This window comes from Boleophthalmus pectinirostris, unplaced genomic scaffold (genome assembly GCF_026225935.1).
Source record: "Boleophthalmus pectinirostris isolate CB_2022bp ecotype Guang Dong unplaced genomic scaffold, ASM2622593v1 HiC_scaffold_1, whole genome shotgun sequence".
NCBI lineage: Eukaryota > Metazoa > Chordata > Actinopteri > Gobiiformes > Gobiidae > Boleophthalmus > Boleophthalmus pectinirostris.
This window is the reverse complement of record NW_026570970.1, coordinates 37925327-37949442: the sequence shown is the minus strand read 5'-3', so window position 1 is coordinate 37949442 and position 24116 is coordinate 37925327. Positions and strand designations below refer to the sequence as shown.

At 41.5% G+C, this 24116-nt stretch overlaps 1 protein-coding gene across 1 annotated transcript in view; it reads left to right on the top strand.

Moving 5' to 3' along the window:
- col18a1a (collagen type XVIII alpha 1 chain a) overlaps positions 1–24116 on the top strand; it is a 209168-nt gene that overhangs the window by 421 nt on the left and 184631 nt on the right. The window lies entirely within an intron of this gene.

Here is a 24116-nt window from a genome sequence, read left to right as displayed (position 1 = left end):
GAGTTTTGTGGGAAGCGCTGGTGAGTTGTTGGGACGCGGCTCTACGGGGTCGGCGCTTTTGTCCGAGTTGAGCCGCTTTTGATTGGCTGAAATGACTCGGCGCACATCCGCACTTGCAGGACAGGTAGCGGAGGGATTTGCGTGGACATTGTGCGCTGGTTTGACGGGGATTGGGTGTTTTGTGGCCGTACGTGAAGCGTGCGTAAAGAGGTTTGTGAGATTGGTGAGATCGCGCGGACACGGAACTTTCACGCATCGTTAACGTGCGTAATCACCGGGTCAGGAGCGCGCGCTGATACTCAACTAGTCTGCGTTTTTTCTTCTCTGGTGTCACGAGAACGAAGTGTGCAAAAAAAAAAGTGCAATTAAAAGGACAAAAAAATAGATAAATAAAAAGTCATCCAAAGTTTATATTTTGCACACAAACACTTCTCTTTACATGACAGAAAGAGAAGGAGGAGAGGAGGAGAGGAAGAAGAGAGACAGAGGGAGAGAGAGAGAGAGAGAGAGAGAGAGAGAGGGACATACAGAGAGAGGAGGGGGAGAGAGAAGAAGGAGAGAGAGAGAGAGAGAGAGAATGAAGAGAGAGAGATTGGGAGAGAGGAAGAAGAGAGAGACAGGGACAGAGAGACAGAGAGAGAGGAGGGAGAGAGGGGAAGGAGAGAGAAGAGAGGACAGAGAGAGACAGAAGATGAAGGGAGCGAGAGCAAGGAAGAAGAGAGAGACGGGGACAGAGAGAGAGAGAGAGTAAGGAGAGAGAGAGAGAAGAGAGGGGAAGAGGAGGTAGAGAGAGAAGAGGGAGGGAGAGGGAGGGATTGAGAGAGAGGAAGAAGGGAGAGAGGGACAGAGAAAGAGGATGAAGAGAGAGGAAAGAGAAAGAGAGAAGAGAGGGGGGAGAGAGGGACAGAGGAGATAGAGGGAGAGGAGGGAGAGAGAGGAAGGAGAAAGAGAAGAGTGGAGAGAGAGACAGAAGATGAAGGGAGAGAGAGAGAGGAAGGAGAGACAGAGAGAGAAGAGAGGGGGGAAGGAGGTAGAGAGAGAGAGAGGGGGGAGAGAAGGGAAGGAGAGAGAAGAGTGGACAGAGAGAGACAGAGAAGATGAAGGGAGAGAGAGAGGGGAAGAAGAGAGAGAGAGAGAGGGGTAGGGATTGAGAGTGAGGAAGAAGAGAGAGAGAAGAGAGAAGAGAGAGAGAGAGACAGAGAAGATGAAGGGAGAGAGACAGGAAGGAGAGAGGGACAGGGATGGAGAGAGAGGAGGGAGAGACAGAGAGAAAAGAGGGGAGAGACGGGGGGAGAGGAGGTAGAGAGAGAGAGGGACAGAGAGAGAGAAGAGAGAGAGGAGGGAGAGAGGGGAAGGAGAGAGAAGAGGGGACAGAGAGAGACAGAGAGGATGAAGGGAGAGAGAGAGGAGGGAGAGAGAGGAAGGAGAGAGAAAGAGAGAACAGAGGGGAGAGAGAGAGGGGAAGAGGAGGTAGAGAGAGAGAGAGGAGGGAGGGAGAGAAAGGAAAGAGAGAGAGAGAGAGGGAGGGTTTGAAAGAGAGGAAAAAGGGAGAGAGAGGGACAGAGAGAGAGAGGAGGAGAAAGAGAGTAGAGAGGGGGGAGAGAGAGAGGGAGAGAGGAGGGAGAGAGAGAAGAGGCAGGGAGAGAGAGGAAGGAGAAAGAGAAGAGTGGAGAGAGTGGAGAGAGAGAGACAGAGAAGATGAAGGGAGAGAGAGAGAGGGAGAGAGAGAGAGAGAGAGAGAGGGACAGAGAGAGAGAAGAGAGAGGAGAGAGAGAGAGACAGAGAGAGAGAGAGAGAGAGAGAGAGAGAGAGCAGAGAGAGAGACAGGATGGAGATAGAGAAGAGGAGGAGAGGGAGAGAGGAGGAAAATCATCAAAAGTTCATATTTTGCAGATCTGCCTCTTTTCTTTTCATAACATAAAACACCGTAAGCTGGTAAAGGTGCATTACGGAACTTTCTGGTAGAAGGACTGCTCCGTAAATGGTCCAGGTTCCTTGTGCATGACTTCAGTGACACATAAAACAACAGAGTAAACACACACCTGCTGAGTGTGAGCACAGAGCCTCAACTGTTTATGTCTAATGTTGAGTAATAAACAAGTAATAAACAAGTAATAAACAAGTATTAACATCTCTAAACAGGAGAAAGTTAAGCAGTACAACTTTAAATCCTGTTCATTTGTTGAGATCTTTTTGTTTAAATGCTTTTAAATGATCAAATATACAATGTAGAGCAAATATTTTACCAAATATAATTGACTCTTCCCAGTGATTTTTGTCAGAATATTTGTGTCTTTAACTTTGTTGTTGTACATTTGTTATATTTGTTATTGTATTTAAAACTTGATCGATGATTGAAAAGTTGATCTGCAAAGTTTGGACCAATTACAGTGATAAAGATTCTTGGTTCTTGGTTTAGTCCTGGTTCAGTTCTGTTTTACTATTATTTTAGTTTGGGTTTAGTCCTGGTTCAGTCTTTGTTCAGTCCTGGTTTTGTTTTTGTTCAGTCCTGGTTTAGTCCAGGTTTAGTGCTAGTTTGGTCCTGGTTTCGCTTTGGTTTAGTCCTGGTTCAACTCTGATTTACTCCCTGGTTTAGTTGCTTTAGTCCTGGTTTAGTCTTTTTTAGTCCTGGTTTAGACCTGGTCTAGTCCTGATTTAGTTTGGGTTAAGACTTAGTTTAGTTCAGGTTTAGTGCTAATTTTGTCCTGGTTTACTTATGGTTTAGTCCTGGTTCAGTTCTGATTTAGTTCCTGGTTTAGTTCAAGTTTTGCTTTGGTTTAGATCTGGTTTAGTCTGGATTTAGTCCTGGTCTAGTCCGAGTTTCATCTTGGTTTAGTCCTGGTTTAGTCCAGGTTTAGTGCTAGTTTGGTCCTGGTTTCTTATGGTTTAGTCCTGGTTCAATTCTGATGTAGTCTCAGGCTTAGTTCTAGTTTTGCTTTAGTGTAGTCCTGGTTAAGTTTTTTTAAGTCCTGGTTTAGATTTTGTTTAGACCTGGTTTAGTCCTGATTTAGTTTGGGATTAGCCTTAATTTAGTTCTGGTTTAGTCTGGGTTTAGTGCTAGTTTGGTCCTGGTTTCCTTTTGGTTTAGTCCTGGTTCAGTTCTGATTTAGTCTCCGGTTTAGTTCAAGTTTCGCTTTGGTTTAGTCCTGGTTTAGTTTGGGTTTAGCCTTAATTTTGTCCTGGTTTAGTTCAGGTTTAGTGCTTGTTTTGTCCAGGTTTAATTATAGTACAGTCTATATTGTTTAGTCCTAGTTTAGTCTTGGTTGACTTATGGTTTAGTCCTGGTTCAACTCTGATTTAGTATCTGATTTAGTTCAAGTTTCACTTTGGTTTAAACCTAGTTTAGTCCTAGTTTAGTCATCGTTTAGTCCTGGTTTAGACCTGGTCTAGTCCTGATTTAGACCCGGTTTAGTTTGGGTTAAGACTTAGTTTAGTCCTGGTTTACTTATGGTTTAGTCCTGGTTCAGTTCTGATTTAGTTCCTGGTATAGTTCAAGTTTTGCTTTGGTTTAGACCTGGTTTAGTTCTGGTTTAGTCCTGGTCTAGTACAAGTTTCATCTTTGTTCAGTCCTGGATCAGTCACAGTTGTAATAACTGTTGTACTACAAACTCAGTCATGTTTGTAGTTTTTTGGTATAAACCGGCAGTACATTTGAAGTAGTAGTTGTGGTACTTCCTCGCCGATGGACTGTTGATGGTCAGGTGTCGGACAGCGGCGTTTTAACCCCTTTGAGTCCGGCGCGGTGTGGCTGATTACACCGTGCGGCGCTCTGTAGTTTCCCAGTCTTGAAGTGTGGGTAAGTCAGATGCCCTGCCCGACTTTACGGCTAAATGACAAAGAGCGCGCGGTGATTAGAGGCTGAGGGGAGGCGTGCTGCGGCGCCTAATCACCTGCCCAGAACCTTCTCAAGAGGGGGAGCGAGGACCGGCCGGCGGACACGACCTGCTTTCAAGTGTTTAAGGCCGGCAGGAGTATCGAGAGTCAGATACGGATCGATACCGGAGCTGGGATCGAAACTAGATCAGCATTTGTCGCAGGAATCGAGACAAAAAAAAGTGATGTCATTTGGTTTGGTCGAACTTAAGTTCTGATTAAGACCTGGCTTAGTCCTGGTTTAGTCCTGGTTCAGTCTTATTTAAGTACTCGTTTAGTCCTGATTTAGTCCTGGTTTAGTCCTTGTTTATTCCTAGTTTAGTCCTCGTTTAGTCTTGGTTCAGTCCTGGTGTAATGCCAGTTTAGTCCTAGTTTAGTTCTGGTTTAGACCTGGTTCGGTCCTGGTTTAGTCCTGGTTCAGTCCTGGTTTAGTCCTGGTTTAGTCCTAGTTTAGTCCTGGTTTAGTCCTGGTTTAGACCTGGTTTAGTCCTGGTTTAGTCCTGGTTTAGACCTGGTTTAGTCCTGGTTTAGTCCTGGTTTAGACCTGGTTTAGTCCTGGTTTAGTCTTGGTTTAGTCCTGGTTTAGTCCTAGTTTAGTCCTGGTTTAGTCCTGGTTTAGTCCTAGTTTAGTCCTGGTTTAGTCCTGGTTTAGTCCTGGTTTTAGTTTACCTGGTTTAGTCCTGGTTTAGACCTGGTTTAGTCCTGGTTTAGTCCTAGTTTAGTCCTGGTTTAGTCCTGGTTTAGTCCTGGTTTAGACCTGGTTTAGTCCTGGTTTAGTCCTGTTTAGTCCTGGTTTAGACCTGGTTTAGTCCTGGTTTAGTCCTAGTCCTGGTTTAGTCCTGGTTTAGACCTGGTTTAGTCCTGGTTTAGTCCTAGTTTAGTCCTGGTTTAGTCCTGGTTTAGTCCTGGTTTAGTCCTGGTTTAGACCTGGTTTAGTCCTGGTTTAGTCCTGGTTTAGTCCTGGTTAGTCTCATTGTGGTCAGTAGTTTTACATCATGAAGATAAGCTTCAGTTTGTGGAGAAAAGTTGAGAAGTAAAGTCCACAAATACACAAAGTAGTATCACACACACACACACACACACACACACACACACACACACACACACACACACACACACACACAGGTGATGTCATGTGTTTGTGTGGTTTAATCAGGAGTATTGTGGGTTTGACAAGTGCTGCCCCTGTTTAATAAAAGGAACAATGAAAAGTGCAGGGAAAAGTCCAGGTTTAGTTACTGCTCTGATAAGGGACACAGATCTGAAACTTGACCCAACTTTAGTCCTGGTTTAGTCACAGTTTAGTCCTGGTTTGCTTCTGATTTTGTTCGGGTTTAGTCATGAATTACTCTTGGTTTAGACCTGGTTCTGTCCTGCTTTGGTCCTGGTTTAGTTCTGGTTCAGTCCTGGTTCAGTCCTGGTTTAGTTTTGGTTTAGATCTGGTTTAGTCCTGGTTTAGACCTGGTTTAGTCCTGGTTTAGTCCTGGTATAGTTCTGGTTCAGTCCTGGTTTAGTCCTTGGTTTAGTCCTGGTTTAGTCCTAGTTTAGACCTGGTTCAGTCTTGGTTCAGTCATAGTTTAGTCCTGGTTTAGTTCTGGTTCAGTCCTGGTTCAGTCCTGGTTTAGATCCTTGGTTTAGTCCTGGTTTAGTCCTGGTTTAGTTCTGGTTCAGTCCCGGTTTAGATCCTTGTTTTCTCTTCAGTCTCAGTCCTTCGAAAGCCGTCGCTCTTCCACAGAAACGTACATCTTCCCTTGTGCCTCTGGGCAACGCTCCTGCCTCAGAGGGAGCGACCGCGGACAGGAGATAAGACCCCAGAAATGCACAAAAGTTCAGCAGGAGACAGGCGGTGATGGACGAGCGACCGTAAAACCTCGGTGTGCGTCAGATGCCCTCCCGCCGTCCCGCACCCCCCGGGCACACTTCACCCGCACACGTCCGCGCGGCCCTGACACACGCTCATCCCTCTCGGTCGCTTCAAGTGGTAAATTCCTGTCCTGAAGATGTGCCTTTGGGCCTGATTTTTATCTCTAACAAGAATCTCTTTTGTCATGCACTTTTCCCCGCTCGGTGTGAACGCTGCTCCAGGCTCCGGCGCAGAGGGGGGAGCGAGGGGGGGAGGGTCTGCTCCGGTAAAGCCCCCCTCTGGGACATTTAATGAGTGAATCAGAATCCCTCACTTGGATCGTGCTTTTGTGCTCTGTGGAATTAAACTGACAGAAACCTCCTTTAATCCACCATCAAGTGTAATTGCTCTAAATTGGACAGAATTTTTTATTTTATTTTTTTTAAATGAAGAAACTTAAACATGAAGTAAGTCGTGCAGCACCGTGTGAGCTCTGTACGTACAACCTCTGACCCCCGCTGTCATGTCTTTGGGTTAAAAGACTTTAAAAAGGTTAATAAGTTAGTCAGAAGTTTAAAAGATTTGGGTAAAATCATCAGAGTGAAATGTCTTTACTTTAAAGGATTGTTTTGTTTTCAGTACAGAGTGAGCGCTCCTGTGTCATAGATGATCTGTGTGTCATTCGGTCATTTGTTTTTCAAAATAAAACAAAAAAAACAAAAAACAAACAACAACAAAAAAAACAACTATTTTCATCATTATTTGTCTCTAAAACCAAAATGAAAAAAAAAAAACAAAATAACGATTTTTACTTTTTTTTTCAGTTTTTGATTTTGTGTTTAAATGTATAATGGAAAAAAAAAAACAAAAACAAAAAAACGGATAACTGCCGTTTCCCGTTTCCGTGACTTAAACTGAGATGCCAGACTGAACCAGGACTGAACCTGGACTAAACCAGGACTAAACCTGGACTAAACCAGGACTAAACCAGGACTAAACCAGGACTAAACCTGGACCAAACCAGGACTAAACCTGGACCAAACCAGGACTAAACCAGGACTATACCCAGACCAAACCAGGACTAAACCAGTATTAAACCAGGACTAAACCAAGACTAAACCAGGACTAAATTGGTCTTAATCCTGGTCTTGGTCCCGGTCTCAGTCCTGGTCTCAGTCCCCGTCTCAGTCCTAGTCCTGGTCTTGGTCCCAGTCTCATTTCTGGTCTCAGTCCCGGTCTGGTCCCGGTCTGGTCCTGGTCTGGTCCCAGTCTGGTCCCAGTCTCAGTCCCCATCTCAGTCCCCATCTCAGTCCTGGTCTCAGTCCTGGTCCTGGCCTTGGTCCCAGCCTCAGTCCTTGTTTCATTTCTGGTCTCAGTCTGGGTCTGGTCCCAGTCTCAGTCCCCATCTCAGTCCTGGTCTCAGTCCTGGTCCTGGCCTTGGTCCCAGCCTCAGTCCTTGTTTCATTTCTGGTCTCAGTCTGGGTCTGGTCCCAGTCTCAGTCCCCATCTCAGTCCTGGTCTCAGTCTTGGTCCTGGCCTTGGTCCCAGCCTCAGTCCTTGTTTCATTTCTGGTCTCAGTCTGGGTCTGGTCCTGGTCTCAGTTCCCATCTCAGTCCTGGTCTTAGTTCTTGTTTAGTCCTGTTTTAGTCCTGGTTTAGTCCTGGGTCAGTTCGGCATCACAGTTTAAGTCACACAAACGGGAAACGGCCGTTATCTGTTTTTTCCTTTATTCATTTAAACACAAACTTGAAAACTGAAAAAAACAAACCATTATTTGTTTTTTTTCATTTTTGTTTTGAAGACAAATAATGAAGAAAATAGTTGTTTTCTCGTTTTTTATTTTTGGTTTTATTTTGAAAAATGACCGAACGATACACGGATTATACACGATCTTTAATGTTTGTTTTACTCTTAGTCCGACAGAAGCTCAGTTTATGCAAATGAGTCATGTGGTTTTAAGTTTCATTTCTGTAAAACATAAACAAATACGTGTAAAGCTGTGTGGACGGGGAAGACTTGCGAACACAGAAACAACGTGTCTGGACGCAAATAGTTTCTGATACGATGATATGCGGATTAGTTTCAGTGTAAACGTAGTCTAAGTTAGTTCATCTGTACCACTGGTTACCAACCCGTAGATCACGACAGTTCGATCTTTGCTGTGTAGATCTCCAGTTTAATTCAAACAATTTGTGACTAAAAAGTGACGATCTTGAATTAGCACTTGAATTGAATCGCACTTCAATGATTGACCTCCACGTGTGTGTTTCCATTTGACGTGAGGTGTTTTCTCTTCTTACTAAAGTGAAAGTGAAAGTGAAAGTTTGGTTCAGTTTATCTGTGTGCAGTGGCCTTTTCACAAATGAAAATCACCAAATCCAAGCACAGAAAAATTGTCCGACTGACAGGCACCTCACAGATTTTGTCAGATTAACTGTGTGCAACTATAAACCAAACTTCAAAGTATTATCTGAGGAAATTCAGTGTCAGTCATCACATCACACCGAGTCTGATCATAATAACAGAACTTCTCTCATTAAATCTTTTGACACACTCTTAATGCTGTTTTGTGAAAGTCAAATTTGCACTATTTTGGTTGTTTCTCCTGCATTTGGTTTGTTTTTATTGCAAATGCACTTTTTTTTTCTTGCAGTTTGTGTTTTAGTCTCTAGTAAACAGTTAAATGACCAAAACTGTCATTCTGTAATGAGAAATATTACGAGACTACAAAAATAATGTGGTCTTGAACTATAAATCACTTTTGTTGTTGTTATTTATGTTCATGTTTGTAGATCTTTCTCTTTTCTTGGACCAAGTGTAGATCTTTGACTCAAAAAGGTTGGTGACCACTGCTCTGTACACATATAAATAAAACTTTTCTTTTCATTTTATATATTTTATTATTTGCATGTGGAAGTTACAGTATATCTCAACTATGGATGTAACAATAACTGAAATATCGTGATATCGTATCATTTAAAGTCTCACAGTAATACTGTGGGCTGTTAAAATATATCGAATCACAAGTTTCTTTGCTTAAATTCATGGTTTTATAGAAGCAAGAGTTTATAAACATCGGGAACTACATATCCCATGATTCATTTCAGGGCAGACAACATGAAGAAATATGTTTTTGACTGGAATTCTTGGGATTATGACAGAAATAATTCACATCAAAATCTTATGAGGGTATTTTAAAAGCAAAAAAGTGTCACATCTACAATTATATCAGCCTCTACACAATATCGCAATAAATATCGTACCGTGAGCTGCATATCGTGATAATTTTGTACCGAGAGATTTGGATATCGTTACATCCCTAATCTCAACACATTTGTTCATACATTACAAACAAAACATGCAAGAATTATATGGTCTCAAACACACACACACAGAGTAAATACAGTGTTTCTAAGTACTTTCTAAGTTTCTTGTGTTGCACTGCTTACAAATGATGTTCATGGCAGGTCAGGAAATTATTCTTATTTCTTCCCATGAGGAACAAGAAAAAAAGAGTTAAATATGATTTCATAGTAAATTCTTGTGAGCAAATGAGGATTATATTGATATTACAGAGTGAAAAACTGTGTGCTGCTTCTGGAAGATCAGTAAAATGACATAAACAAGGTCCCACGTTTGGTCTGGTACATTCACATTTCATTTTATTAGGGTATAGGTGAGTTTCATCGTTGACAAAAGCGTGCGCGTTGCATGCTGGGAATTATTTTTGTTGGCGGCAAGAAACACTAATTGAACATGATGGACAGGAGCGAGAAAGCACGTAAAGGGTATTGATCCTGGTTATTTATCCACTCTAACGGCAGAGGACCCAAGACCATTTGACCAGAAATTGGTCATAAACATCGATGGAGCCAAATCTCCCTTTTCAACCCCGACAAAAGGTGGACCAAACCAAATTTCAAACTACCAGGACAAATATCCACAATGACTTGGTGGAAACTCCTGGGTCATTCACAGCAGAAAAGATGAAAACCTCCAAGAGTCTCGATGTGTTGTTGAACTTGTTGGAGTCCACGGTTTGTTAGGATCTTCTACGTTTGCTCTGTGAATGTTTGAAAGACGTTTAATTCACTGTTAGTGGTTCTTTTCACTCGGAATATGAAAAAGACATTTTCCTTCTTCCGTGCTTCTATTTGTGCATCTGATAATGCAGCAGGAATTTACCATTATCGGGGAAATACGCGAGGTTACGCACTGTGTTTGACGCTATCCTGTTTCTTGCCTTCGACCAAAATATTTCCCAGCATGCAACGCGGGCTTTTAATAACAATGACGTCAGCTGAAACTCGCCTATACACCAGGGGTGTCAAACTCTTTTTGGTCTGGGGGCTGTATCCAACCGACTTTGATCCCAAAGGGGCCAGATCAGAAACTCATGTCATATAAACCCCAAAAATAACAATAAGTTCAAATATTTGTGCAGAGAAACTCAAATCTATTACAGAAATCTTGTTTTAATTGATGAACTCTTTCTTTTACTAAAATATATATATATTATGAACAACCTGAAACTTTAAGAAAAATACAATTTCAACACAATGTTTTAACATGAACTTGTATGCAAATAGGAATAAGTCCATTTTTGTTGTAAAATCCTGCACTCGGCTCCACTTTTCTCATGTTGGACATTTTTCTGATGAGGGTGTCACGGTCAACAGTCAAAACGATCGTCCTTTAAGAGCGTTTGGAAAGAGACAAGTCTTCATTTGTGCTGCTCTGGTGGGAGCAGAAATGCTGGAGACAAAATTAACAATATTTTAATAGAAAATATAATTAAAATATTATAGTAGAAAATCAGTCAAGGGCCAGATTAAAGGTCTTGGAGGGCTGGATCCAGCCCCTGGGCCGTATGTTTGACACCCCTGATATAGAAGCTGATTTTCTAACTCAACACATCACAGTGACACGGTCGACTAAAGGACAGAGAGAACGTCCCCGTTTCCATGTTACCGCCATGAGAATGGGACGCTCGTGTCGCTATTCGTTACAAAACTGCGGCGCCCAGTTGAAGCTGACGTTGCTGTATCCAGTCCCAAGATCAGGGCTGGGCAATTCTTTTTTTCATAGATCCACATGAGAAACAGAAAATAATGTGGAGGCCAAAGTCTTATCTAATTTCTGCATAATATGAATAGTATTTCTTTATAAAAAGCATAAATATGATTGTTCTGAAGAGTTTTTGTTATGACTAAGCAACGAAAAAGTGAGGCTGCTGATCGAAAAATTTAATAAAAATCCCACCTCTAAAATAAAAGTAATGCAGCTTTAGTCCATGCATAAGGTCAAATAATAAAATATGTTTAATAGGGGTGTGCAAAAATATTGGAATATCGATATATCGTATCGTTAATGTGATGATACAGTATCAATATCGTGGGCTACTGTATTGATATTAGGGATGGGCATTCGATGAAATTTTCTTAATCGATTGTCGGAAGAATTAACGATTGATTATCGATTAATCATTAACGTTTTTATATAAAAATGATCATCATTATTATTACTATCTGCACTAATCTGCATAAATAAATTAAACTTTACGACATATAAACCGTAACGACTCTAGAGCCACATCAGCTGTTTGACATTATAATGTGTTTAATTCAGTTTTGTTCAAATCTCACAGAAACAAAACTTAAAACCACATCGCTAATTTACATAAACTAAGTGAAGATAAAACTCCAGCTCTTGTGTCGCTGATGCGGTTCAACTTCTGTTGGATTAAAAGACACGACTCAGTGGAATACAGGTTAGTGTGACCAGATTTGCGTTTGTCAAAACCAGGACAGCGTACGGGGGAGGGGGTGGGGACTCGTCATCCACATTGGGCGACTCTCACCTGGTAAAACTTTTCCCACTGGACACAGAAACATATGGACATGGACAAGTCATCGTTGCACATCGTTCGCATTTGCACTTCAGTACGTTGCAGACTGACCGACATGTACACACCTGTTTGGTCATGCTACGCACAGCAACCTACATTCGGTTTGTCGATTAAAATGAACGTAATCGATGAAATTCTTAATGATTAATTATCGATTAATCGACTAATCATGCCCATCCCTAATTGATATATCACCAAGAGTATTTTTAGGTGTGTTTTACTAAATTATGTTGTTACAAAGCTACAGTTTTGTTGCTTGTGGAGTGAAAGGAAACTCATTTATGCAACACATTTGATATTTTCACTGTTTTGCTGATTAAAATGTTTGTGTTTCATATGAACTTTGCACAAGAAGTGGTTTAACAAAGACTTTTAGTGTCACAGCCACGATTTAGCCTTTATTTTTTATTGAACCGTATCGAATCGATTTGAAATATATCATATCAAATCGAAAGTGCACTGTATCGAGATATGTATCGTATCATGGCCTGTGTATCGAGGTATGTATCGTATCCACAACTTCTTAATGATACCCAGCCCTACTGCTCAGGAACATGGGACTCTCCTCCAGATCTGTTCGAGGCCATTTACAACGAGAGACAGCAATTATCAAACCCCAAAGTGTGCAATTATTTGGCTAATATGTTCTCCCAGACTTAAACGTGGTATTACTTTGTCTGAAATGTTTCACAGTGCGACATTAAACTTCATCCGTCTTCCGTTCGTTCAGTTATGGATGTTTTTATCGCTTTAAGAACATGCACATGTAGAGTCAGCGGGCCCTCCTTTGCACAGATCTGACCCGTATCTTTTTCTGGCGGCGTGTCGGGCTTGTTTCAGTGGAGAGTGTTAAGTTGAATTCCATATGGTGACACATTCCACATTCCAAGCAAAGCAAAAACATCGTCGTGGAGACAAAAGCGTAGGCAGATCCTCCACTGGAAAAGCTGCATAGTGCTGCTTCCAGCGTCCCAGATATGCGGAGTTGAGTATCGATATCGGCTCAGATGACTATCTAGTTTTTGATATTTTTGAAAATCCTGGGCTCTGGTCTGGACTTGGATCGAGGCTCGGGTCCGGGCTCAGGTCTGGGCTCAGGTCTGGGCTCAGGTCTGGGCTCAGGTCCGGGCTTAGGTCCGGGCTCAGGTCCGGCTCAGCTCAGGTCTGGGCTCAGGTCCGGGCTCAGGTCCGGCTCAGGGCTCAGGTCTGGGCTCAGGTCTGGGCTCAGGTCCGGGCTCAGGTCCGGGCTCAGGTCTGGGCTCAGGTCTGGGCTCAGGTCGGGTTGTGTTTGCGGGGAGATGATGATAGAGCAGAGACCAGCTGCTGTGGACCTCCTCACATCTGTTTCACTCAGGCCCATATTTACCCAAAACACACTTACACTAAATGTTACTCTCCATTCATACCTCGTGTGTCAGATGCCCTTCCATCCTCCTGGATCTGTGTGTCACACGCCCTCATGTTTACTTAGTACTTCGGTGTAGTCCTGGTCTGGTCCTGGTTTAGTCCTGTTACAGTCCTGATTTAGTCCTGGTTTAGTCCTGGTTCAGGCTTGGTTCAGTCCTGGTTTAGTCCTGGTTCGGTTCTGGTTCAGTCCTGGTTTAGACCTGCTTTAGACCTGGTTCAGTCCTACTTTATTCATGGTTTAGTCCTGGTTTGGTCCTGGTTCAGTCCTGGTCTGGTCCTGGTTTAGTCCTGGTTTGGTCCTGGTTCAGTCCTGGTTTAGTCCTGGTTCAGTCCTGGTTTAGTCCTGGTTCGGTCCTGGTCTGATCCTGCTCTGGTCCTGGTCTGGTCCTGGTTCAGTCCTGGTCTTGGTGTACACACAGATGTTGGGGATGTACACAAACTCAGTGAAACTCTTGGATTTGTTCTGCACATGTTTCTAACCCCAAACAGCTGCTCACATCCAGGAAATGTTTTGAATCACGTGAAAACCAAAATAAAAGTCCAGATTTGGTAACGTTTTGAGAAACAGGAAGTCCGTGGTATTGTGCCAAATCGGGCCCATCTGTGCCAGACTAAACATGAGTCAGCAGCACCACGATTACCCTCCCCGTGGTTTAAAGGGACCATATTAGGTCACTGTGTGATTTATGTTCTAATGTCGAGTCCCAAACGTCGTCACAAACAGACCTGGACTTGTGTTTGTTTCATTCACACAAGTTTAACACACAGACCCTGCACATTTAGCACGAGTTCTCCTCTTAAACTAAAAACACTCTGTTCCACCTTGTGATGTCATGTGCAGGGTTCACACTCTTTTTCACTTACAAAATTTCAAAACTTTTCCTTGACTTTTTTATGACCTAAAGTGAATCTTCCATGACTTTACAGCACCTACATGTGTAGAACTGATCAGACTTTTAGGGCTAAATCGGAAATCTGAACTCTTTCTATTCACCTTATGGTTTTGGATTATAGTTTTTAACATTCGAAATCCTGCCAGTGCATTTATTGTCATCTCTTTTAAACAAAAGGCTCAGCTGTTCACAAATAATCAGAATAGTCTAATTAGAACTTATCAGAACGCTGGAGTTGTGTGAAAGAGATACTGAAATTCTAGGACTTTTCCAAAAATTCCATGATTTTTCCAGGCCTAGAAAATGACATTTTCAAATTTCCATGACTTGTCCATGACCGTGGGAACCCTGCATGTGGGAAAACAGGAAGTGCTCCATTCTGTTTTAAAACTCCAAACAACTTCACTAGAATCATTTGGATCATTTGAGTCTCTGGAATTTCCAATCTCTACTGATCTAAAGATAAGAGGAGCTGTTAACACGACATGACTACCACTTCATGACATCACAGGGTGGAACAGAGCATCTTGAGCTCTGGAGAGGCAGACAGACTCAAAATAAAGAGTTACTCAAACATGTGTGAATGAAACAAAACAACAACATTCTAACATGAGTCAGTTTTGCATAATATAGCACCACAGACTGTATAAAGAAGTGGACTGGGTGACATGTGAAGTGTGACGTTACCCACAGTGTTCAGCTTCAGTCAAATGAAGCTCATCGACGTTGACGGTTACAGGAGCCAATTTGGAGTCAGGTTCATATCAGGAATATGATTTTTTTAACGAATAAAATTAAATAAAAAAACTCCAGGATCATGTAGAACAGGTTAATAAGAACATTTTAATACCAAAATAACAAGACTCACAGCAGCAGTTACAGAGGGAATATAAAGAGAGAATATTATAATGTAAGTCAATGGGAGTGAGGGTCAGATTTCCTATTTGCTATATGTACAGGCTATGTGAAAAATCCCTCAGTCATCCAGGTAGAATCCACAGCAAAGGAGAAATTCAGTTTGTCGACTGGACAAAAGTTTATTTGGTCGAATAACAAACTGAATTACTCCTTTGCCATGTTCAGGCGATGGGACGTTTAAATTAGGGTTTTTAAAAATATTGAAACTCTGATTAACTGATAGTACAACTCATCTTAAAACTGGGTCATCATTTTTCGCAGATATCACTACAAAAAGTCCCAGTGACCAGACAGAAATTAACCTTTCCTGAATGTCTTTAGAATGATTTGGATCTGATTCAGAACAAGTAGAAGACACACAGATTAGTGGAATAGAGGAAGAATGAAACATATCTGGGCCCGGTCAAGCAGAAGTAAACAACAAGGCCAAAAATTCAAGTTAATGCATCTGATCTAAAAATGTATTGAACAGATACATATGTACTCTAGTTTATGAAACTGTTGACCTTTTTCTGTACCATTTTTGGTTCTAAAGTCCCATATGTTTTAAACAGACCATGTATGAAACATGGAACAATTTTTTTTTCCCAAATTCCAAAGACCTGCAAATCATGTAAATAAATGGATGTATTTCATCATATCTTGTGTTATTCCATCTTTGAACTGTTGATGAAGGTACATGATTTTTCAAAAAAAAAAAAAAAAAAGTATTTAAAATTATAAAAATTTGCTTGGAAGGACTGACATATTTTATAGAAATAGTTTCCTTTCATTTTGAAGTAATATTAAAGTATTCGGAAGAAAAAAGCGACAAATGATTCAAAATCATTCACCTTCTACTTGTTTGCACAATTTTTCTCCGTTACTTTTCCCTCCGTTACCATGACCTTTCTTAATAAAAAATCACATTACTCAAAAAGTAAGAGGTTTTTCAACCTAATCTTGTACCATATGGTAGAAAACTATATGAAGCAAATATTCAAACCAGTTTGTTAAGGATATGGAAGTGAGAACCAAGAGTTATCACTGTTTGGATTTATTGCCCAAAAAGTGCTGCATATTTCATTCCCTCCGTTACCGACATGAGTTTTTAAATTTTTTGTCTTGAACTTGAAAGAATATCACAGGTTTAACTTGACCCTGTTGGAGTGTAACTCTTTCCTACATTCTGATACTTTACTTATTTCAATAGTTCCTCTAGTTTCTGAATAAGAGACATTTAAATGTCAAAAATCTGACCCTGTTTTCCCTCCGTTACCACTTGACCGAACCCAAATATAAGACACATGGGAAGAGAACAGAAAATTCTACCATTTAATGTTGAAAATCACAGTATGCTGTCTAAAGAAAGAGTGTTTTATTATCATCGTGGTCTCAGAATTAGTTTTGTGTATCAAGTCCCTCCGTAAAAGTCAAGTTTGAGATTTTAATACCATGACAACACTGGTTTATGTGGTCTAAATCATGACTGAAACTGAGTATATGGTTGAGTAAGAGTGATTAGAATAGTGATTTCTGTTTCAAAACACAGGGAGGGCATCTGACTCACAGGGACATTTCAGAACATGTTTGTAGAAGTCTAAACCACAGGGTTAGCCGCTTTTCCTCCCAGAGAAAGACATGCTATTTTCTTGTTTGCAACCACATTTCATGACTTCCATAATTTTAACCTTTAAAGCAGCACTATGCGACTTTCTCACCTGCTTGTTTCCATGGAGATGTTATTGCATTACCTGTAATAAATCTCAACACTTAAAGCCACAGTATGTAGCTTCTCGAAAGAAAAAAAAAGAGATAGACAGTGTTAATGTGTGTGTGTTTTTTTTTTTTTTCTTTTTGTTTGTGTTCATTGCACTGAAACCTCTCCACAAACCTGACTCATACTTGGCCTGGAGGATGAGAGTCTCTTCCTGCTGGTTTCCATGGAAATTGTTGTTCTTTGGCTGTAATATTCCACAGTATGGCATTAAACCGATCTACACGACCAGTCTAAAGTTCAGGCAAACTTTTCACGGATGTTTCTTCTGTATTTCCATGATTATTTACTTGTAGATTCTCACTGAAGCATCACAAGTATGAATATCACAATCGTTACTATATAGACTTACCGTTATTTATGGTGAGGATGTTTTCTTTCCACTAGGAGTTTTTTTCTGCAGCATGATCAGATTTGAGCTGTAGAAGTTTGAATTATGGTCATATTTTTATACAGCACTTTTCCACCTTTAGAACTCAAAATGCTTTACATCAAGGAACCACTCACCCATTCACACACACACTCATACACCAGTGTACACAGACAGGAGGTGAGAACAACAGACTGTTAACGTCACATATTTCACAGTTCTTCAGATAAACTATAACATAAACAACAGAAGAGAACAAGTTTACCAAACTCTCCATCTCACTCCAGATCACTAAATCCATTCAATTCTTCATCCTCGCTGTCACTTCTGAACAACTCAGCCTCCAGAGGTAGAACTCCAGTTAGAATTATTCAGGTCTTTCTGAATCCCGACAGGATGGTTTCGGTGTCACTGAAGTCCAGGCTTTGTCCATCCAGGAAAGTTTCATGGTGCATCCTCCTGGTGTCACAAGTTTCTCTCTCACTCCAAACTTTCTTCCTGCTGCTCAATTACCATTTTCAGCTGCAGCTTTCACGACTTGCAGTTTGTTAATCTGCAGAATCTGATTTTGTTTTTGGGGCATTTGTGTTCAGTCTTCTCAGTCGTCTTTATAAGTTTGTTTAAAGTTTGTTTAAGACAGAGGCTCTTTCTGCAGGAGACATGTGCAGTAGAGTGAAGTGACAGTGGTACAGGAGGAACAGGAGCAGCAGATACTCACACACAAGACTAGAACCTCTCACCGCTTCACTGTCAACATTTTAATATATAAGTCGCACCAGAGTATAAGTCACAGGAAACACCCAAACCATAAAAAAGTGTCACTTATATTCAAAGAAATACAGTAACTGTGTAATTTAGACTTTTGCAAACATGTTCTGAAATATCCCTGTGTGTCAGATGTCCTCCCCTCCTCCTGTATCGTGGTCAGGACTCAGGGATGTGGATGTGTATTTTGTGTATTTTGTGTGTTTTGGGAGTAGAGTGCGTTGTCCAAACACATAGATCTGTATTAGGTCTCAGTGCAGTGGGACCCTGGTGCACTATAAGCTCCTGATTTACTCTAGACGAGTGAGAGAGCAGATATACACACGCCTTTCTAAATCCCAACAGGATGGTTTCAGTGTCACTGAAGTCCAGACTTTGTCCATCCATCCAGTGACTTCAGGAAAGTTTCATGGTCCATCCTCCTGGTGTCACAAGTTTCTCTCTCACTCCAAACTTTCTTTCTGCTGCTCGATTATCGTTTTCAGCTGCAGATTTCACGACTTGCAGTTTGTTAATCTGCAAAATCTGATTTTGTTTTTTGGGGCATTTGTGTTCAGTTTTCTCAGTCGTCTTTATAAGTTTGTTTAAATGTTAAATAGTTCAGTGGTGCAGAAGTAATGGTGCGATCGACTGACATGATACAGACAGAACAGAGGCTCTTTCTGCAGGAGACATGTGCAGTAGAGTGAAGTGACAGTGGTGCAGGAGGAACAGGAGCAGCACATACTCACACACAAGACTAGAACCTCTCACCGCTTCACTGAAACATTTTAATATATAAATTGCACCGGAGTATAAGGCTACGTTCAGACTGCAGGGCTTAACGCTCAATTCAGATTTTTTTGTGAAATCCCATGTTTTTGCGAGGTCGTTCACATTTCCAATTAAATGTGACTTGTATGTGACTCCAGTGTGAACATTAAACAGTCCAAAAGTGTCCCACATGTGACACTGGAGACACGACGACGTCAACCGCAGTGAGCGTCTCTGTGTTTACAGAAGTTGTCCAAACATGGACGCAGCATCGAGCACCTGGAGATTTTAAAGTTCCTCTCGTACCGGAGCCAGAACATGAACAACTTACTTGTTTTAAGGAGGAGATTGAGAAGGAGAAGGACGAGGTTTTTGGTCGTGGTGTTTTGTGGTTCAGTCCGTTGAAAGGAACGTGTGGATGTGGAGACGGAGCCAAGAGTGGTGAGTGGTGATGTGCTTCACTTCAGTGACACAGAGTTCATTAACAATTTTCACCTACTTCAGCGCAGAATAGTGACGTTTGTGGCCTGTTGATAATGTGTAGGTGGATGAATGCACTTTGACCGTTCAGACTGAAGTCACATGTCAAAAGATCAGATATGTATCAGTTTCAGGAGCACATATCCAAGTGTCCTGGGTCACATTTGAAAAAATCAGATCTGTGTCATTCAGACTGTCATTAAAAGATCAGATGCAGGTCACATAGGGGCCAAAAAATCAAAAAAAATCTAAATCAAAAAAAGATTTGGGTCACTTCAGGCTGCAGTCGAACGTAGCCTTAGTCACAGGAAACACTCAAACCATGAAAAAAGTCTAAAAAATACGGTACATAATTCCATATATCATACTTCACATATTTGATGTCTTCTTTGTGTATATCAAACGCATCAGTTTTTAGACCCTTCGTCTGCTTCAGTCGCGCCGTCGCTGGAAGGAATCTCCAAGAATCACCTCAGTTTGTCTTTGCTCCTTTTCCCCTTCTCTTCTTCTTTCAGCGACCTCAAAACGGACTTTCTTTTGCGACGAACAGGTCGTGGATTCTCCTCCGCGACAGTTTGAAAAAGCCTCTAAGAACCACTGCATAAACCACGTAATCCCCGCGCGCCGGCGAGTCAGTTACACTAGAAATGCAGGGAGTTTGATTGACAATTTAACAGCCAATAGATAAAGAGGGAGCCTCATTTTCTATTGGCTGATGTTTATCTGGCCTCAACACGTCCACAGTTGATAGATTTTCATTCTTTTTTTTTCTTTTTTGTCATCATAATTACAAGGCTGCTGCGTCTCTGTGTTGGTATTTTAATGACAATTTGAAATAAAAAATCCACCATGCATCCTTTAAATTGTGATTTAGGCCAGTTGTAGACCTGGGTGAGTCTGGATTGTGTCCTGGTTTAGTCTTGATGTTGTTTGTAAAGTGAAGTATTAACTACAAAGAGCCACTAGTGTGAAATCTGATGTGATTTTAACTTTGAGAAATAAATCACTTAATACCTTGTTTTTTTTTCCGGGTAGAGTTCATGTGAGATCAGCAGTGTTGGGGAGTAACAGATTACATGTACCAGAGTTACGTAATCAGAGTACAATTTATGAGCAACTGTATTCAGTTACAGTTACTGTTTAAGTGATTGGTAATTGGATTACAGTTACTTTGTTGAAACAAATGGATTACATGGAGGTATTTTCCTGTTTTCACATTTTGGGCTATATCCCCTTTTTTTTTTTTTTTTTTTTTTTGTTAATTCCACTCATTGCCGGACACTAAACCAGAACTAAATCAGGATTGAACCAGGACTGAACCCAGGTCTAAAACAGGACTTAAACTAGGTCTAAATCATGTCTAAACCAGGACTAAACCAGGACAGGACTAAAACAGGATAAAACAGGATTAACAGACTAAACCAGGACTAAACCAGGACTAAAACAGGATTTAACAGGACTAAACCAGGACTAAAACAGGATTTAACAGGACTAAACCATGCCGTGGCCCGTGTTTTCTCCTTTTCTATCAATAATATTTTTAAACGGTTCAGTAAAGTCTGGGCTTTTTATTTTCTTTTAGCAGACAAAACTTCTTATGTGAAGATATCCAAGTCTTTGCTTCTCTACAGAAAATCAAGTAATCCAAAGTATTCAGATGACATTACTCACTTTAAGTAATTTAATGGATTCCGTTACAAACTACATTTTGGGGTATGTAATCTGTAATCTGTAGGGGATTACATTTTAAAAGTAACACACCCAACACTGGAGATCAGCAGTGTGGAGAATCCCCGTAGTTTAACCTGAGCTCAGACAGGTCACAGCACTATTGCGGAATCTGCTGAGCCTCTCCACAAAACTGGCACAAAGTTCAGTGCGTTCTCTGTCATCTTAAATAAACTAAAGTCAAATGATTTTTCCACAATGGCTTCAGAAAGTGGTGCCATTATTCAAGCCCAAAGACGTGATTGTTGACATCTGAAAGGACTTTAAGACGTCAGATTAATATGACAAGTTTGTGGTGGGATGTGATGTCAACTGTTGGCACTGCTCTGTCTGAGGCTTTGTTCGATTTTAATCTGAGTTTTATTTGAACACATGTGACCTGAAAGAAGTGACTTAGCTGAACTACAACAGGTGAGCTCATTTGTGCTTTTAAACAAGTCCATCTCAAATAACATCGCAGTCACAAGCATTAGCCAACAGTTTTTCACTTAGTCACTCTTGTGGATCTCTTCAAAGAACTGGATAGGGTCTTGGTGCTTAGAGAGTCTCGAGTTGGCATAGTGTAAACTCACTGGAACTTCAGCGAAAAAAAATCCCTCCTGCCCAGAAAGGATTGTTCCCACAGAGCTCAATGTAATCACAAACTGCTCATGTTCAGCTTTGTGATTTTGTGGAGATTTTTACATATTTTTTAGATCATTAACTGTTTCTAGGTTCAAAATCCTCCAGTTGTCTTAAAAAACAACTTCAAGAACACAGAGAAATTGTGATTATATTGACTCACATGTGAGTCACGAATGGGCCGAGCGTTACAATTCTGCTCATTGTTTACACGGGATCCCCAGTCCAGCTCCAGTTCCCACTCTGTTCCAGTCCTATTTTTGATACCTCCCTGTTTTTCCTAAAGCTGCCACTCATTCCCGAGCCATCCCAGAGCATCTCTATATCCCCCCTCTGTTCATCCAGTCTCTAGATCAGTGGTGCTCACACTTTTTCAGCATGTGAGCTACTTACAAAATGACCAAGTCAAAATGATCTACCTAATACAAAGCCAAACAAACTGCACTGAAACACTCTGTGCCCCTTTTTTGGACCCTCCCCCACAGTTTGAGAACCTCTTCTTTAAGAGAACTTCCTCTGGCACTTTACACAAAACTGTGAAAAAAGTGAAGGAAGATTTTTAAACCTGTTTTTTAAAGTTTCAAACTGGAGTTTCATTCTTTTCTGGTTTTGCAGTGATATTTACCAGCCTCTGCACGTTTACCAAACCAAACGCACATCGTGACAAACACAGATGCATTTGTCACTTTTGTTAGACAAACTTCAGCCAAATGTGGCAGTAGGTCTGTTCTGTAGATCCGCTCTATGCTGTAGACCTGCTTTGTGCCAACACTGGAACACAAATGTAGACTGGTTTTTGCTTCACGTTTGGTCTTGCTCTTCTAATCAGCCGCACTGTGGGAGGGGCTTGTGTTCGCTGTACGCAGGAAGGAGCGAGAGTGTGAAAAGGCGAGGGGCGGCGTGCTGACGTGAGGCAGATGGACAGGTAGGATGTTTAGGAAGTTGAACCTGCCCTGTGATGCACACTGGTACACGAGGGCACACGCTGTCGCAGACGAGCCGTGCATAGGGAGCGTGTGTGTTTGTGATGCGCCGTAGAGTCTCCGCGGGTTTCAAATGAGCGCACAGGCTGCACTGAGACGCCCCACACGCTCCTGCACCCGCTACAAGTTTATTACCAACAGCAGCGGCCGTAATGAAATATGATCACACTTGTTGAGTGTCAGACCTCGAGTGAGAGTCAAGACCGAGTCCAAACGCGAGTCCGAGACGAGACACGGCGATCTACCCACACGACTTTGGCGATCGACTGATAGATCGGGATCGACTTATTGAGCACCCCTGCACTATATCCTCCCTCTGTTCTCTCAGGCTACGTTCACACTGCAGCCTGAAGTGACCCAAATCCGATTTTTTGGCCCCTGTGTGACCTGTATCTGATCTTTTAATGACAGTCTGAACAACACAGATCTGATTTTTTCAAATGTGACCAAGACCACTTGGATATGTGCTCCTGAAACCGATACATATCTGATCTTTTGACATGTGACTTCAGTCTGAACAGTCAAAGCGCATTCATCCACCTACACATTACCAACAAGTGACAAACGTCACTATTCTGCGCTGAAGTAGGCGAAAATTGTTAATGAACTCCGTGCCACTGAAGCGAAGCACATCACCACTCACCACTCTTGGCTCCGTCTCCACATCCACACGTTCCTTTCAACAGACGTCGCTGCCGCTGTCTCACAAAACACCACGACCAAAAACCTCGTCTTTCTCCTTCTCAATCTCCTCCTTAAAACAAGTAAGTTGTTCATGTTCTGGCTCCGGTACGAGAGGAACTTTAAAATCTCCAGGTGCTCGATGCTGCGTCCATGTTTGGACAACTTCTGTAAACACAGAGACGCTCGCTGCGGTTGAGGTTGTCGTGTCTCCAGTGTCACATGCGGGACACTTTTGGGCCGTTTCATGTTCACACTGGAGATCACATACAAGTCACATTTATTTGGAAATGTGAACGACCTCGCAAAAGATTTCACAAAAAAATCTGAATTGAGCGTTAAGCCCTGCAGTCTGAACGTCGCCTCAGTCTCTATATCCTCCCTCTGTTCTTTCAGTCTGTGTTAGATTGTAGACCACTGAAGACACTCAAGCGCCATATCTGAAACTCTGAATCTGAAATCTGTTGTTTGCAATTTGTACAATTCTGCATTATTCCCTGTTTGAAGTACATGTTTTTGAGTTTATTCCCAGCCTGTTTTCTAATTAGAGTATTTCCCAGTTCAGATATTTTAGTTCACATCATAAAATCATATATTTCCTTTGACTTATATTACCTATAGAACACACTTTCTGTTGAACTGTAGATGTTTGCCTTTGTTGTTCATTGTGTTGGATTTGAGTCCAAGTTGGCAGCGTGACACAGAGTACTCAACAGTTTTTCTTAATTAAGCACTCGTTTCACAATGTTAGTATTACCAGCCTCCCCAAACTGTGGTGTCCCAGTTTTTGATTTTGAAAATCCAGTCACTCTAGTCAAAGTGGTCATGTGATACACAAAACCAAACTCCTCGTGCACGTCAGTGTGTGCTCATGTCAGAAAACAGCACTACTGCACTGCTGCACTACTACTACTACTACAACTACTACTACTACTACAACTACTACTACTACTACTAGTACTACTACTACTACAACTACTACTACTACTACTACTACTACTACTACTACTACTACTACTACTACTACTACTACTACTACTACTACTACTACTACTACTACTACTACTACTACTACTACTACTACTACTACTACTACTACTACTACTACTACTACTACTACTACTACTACTACTACTA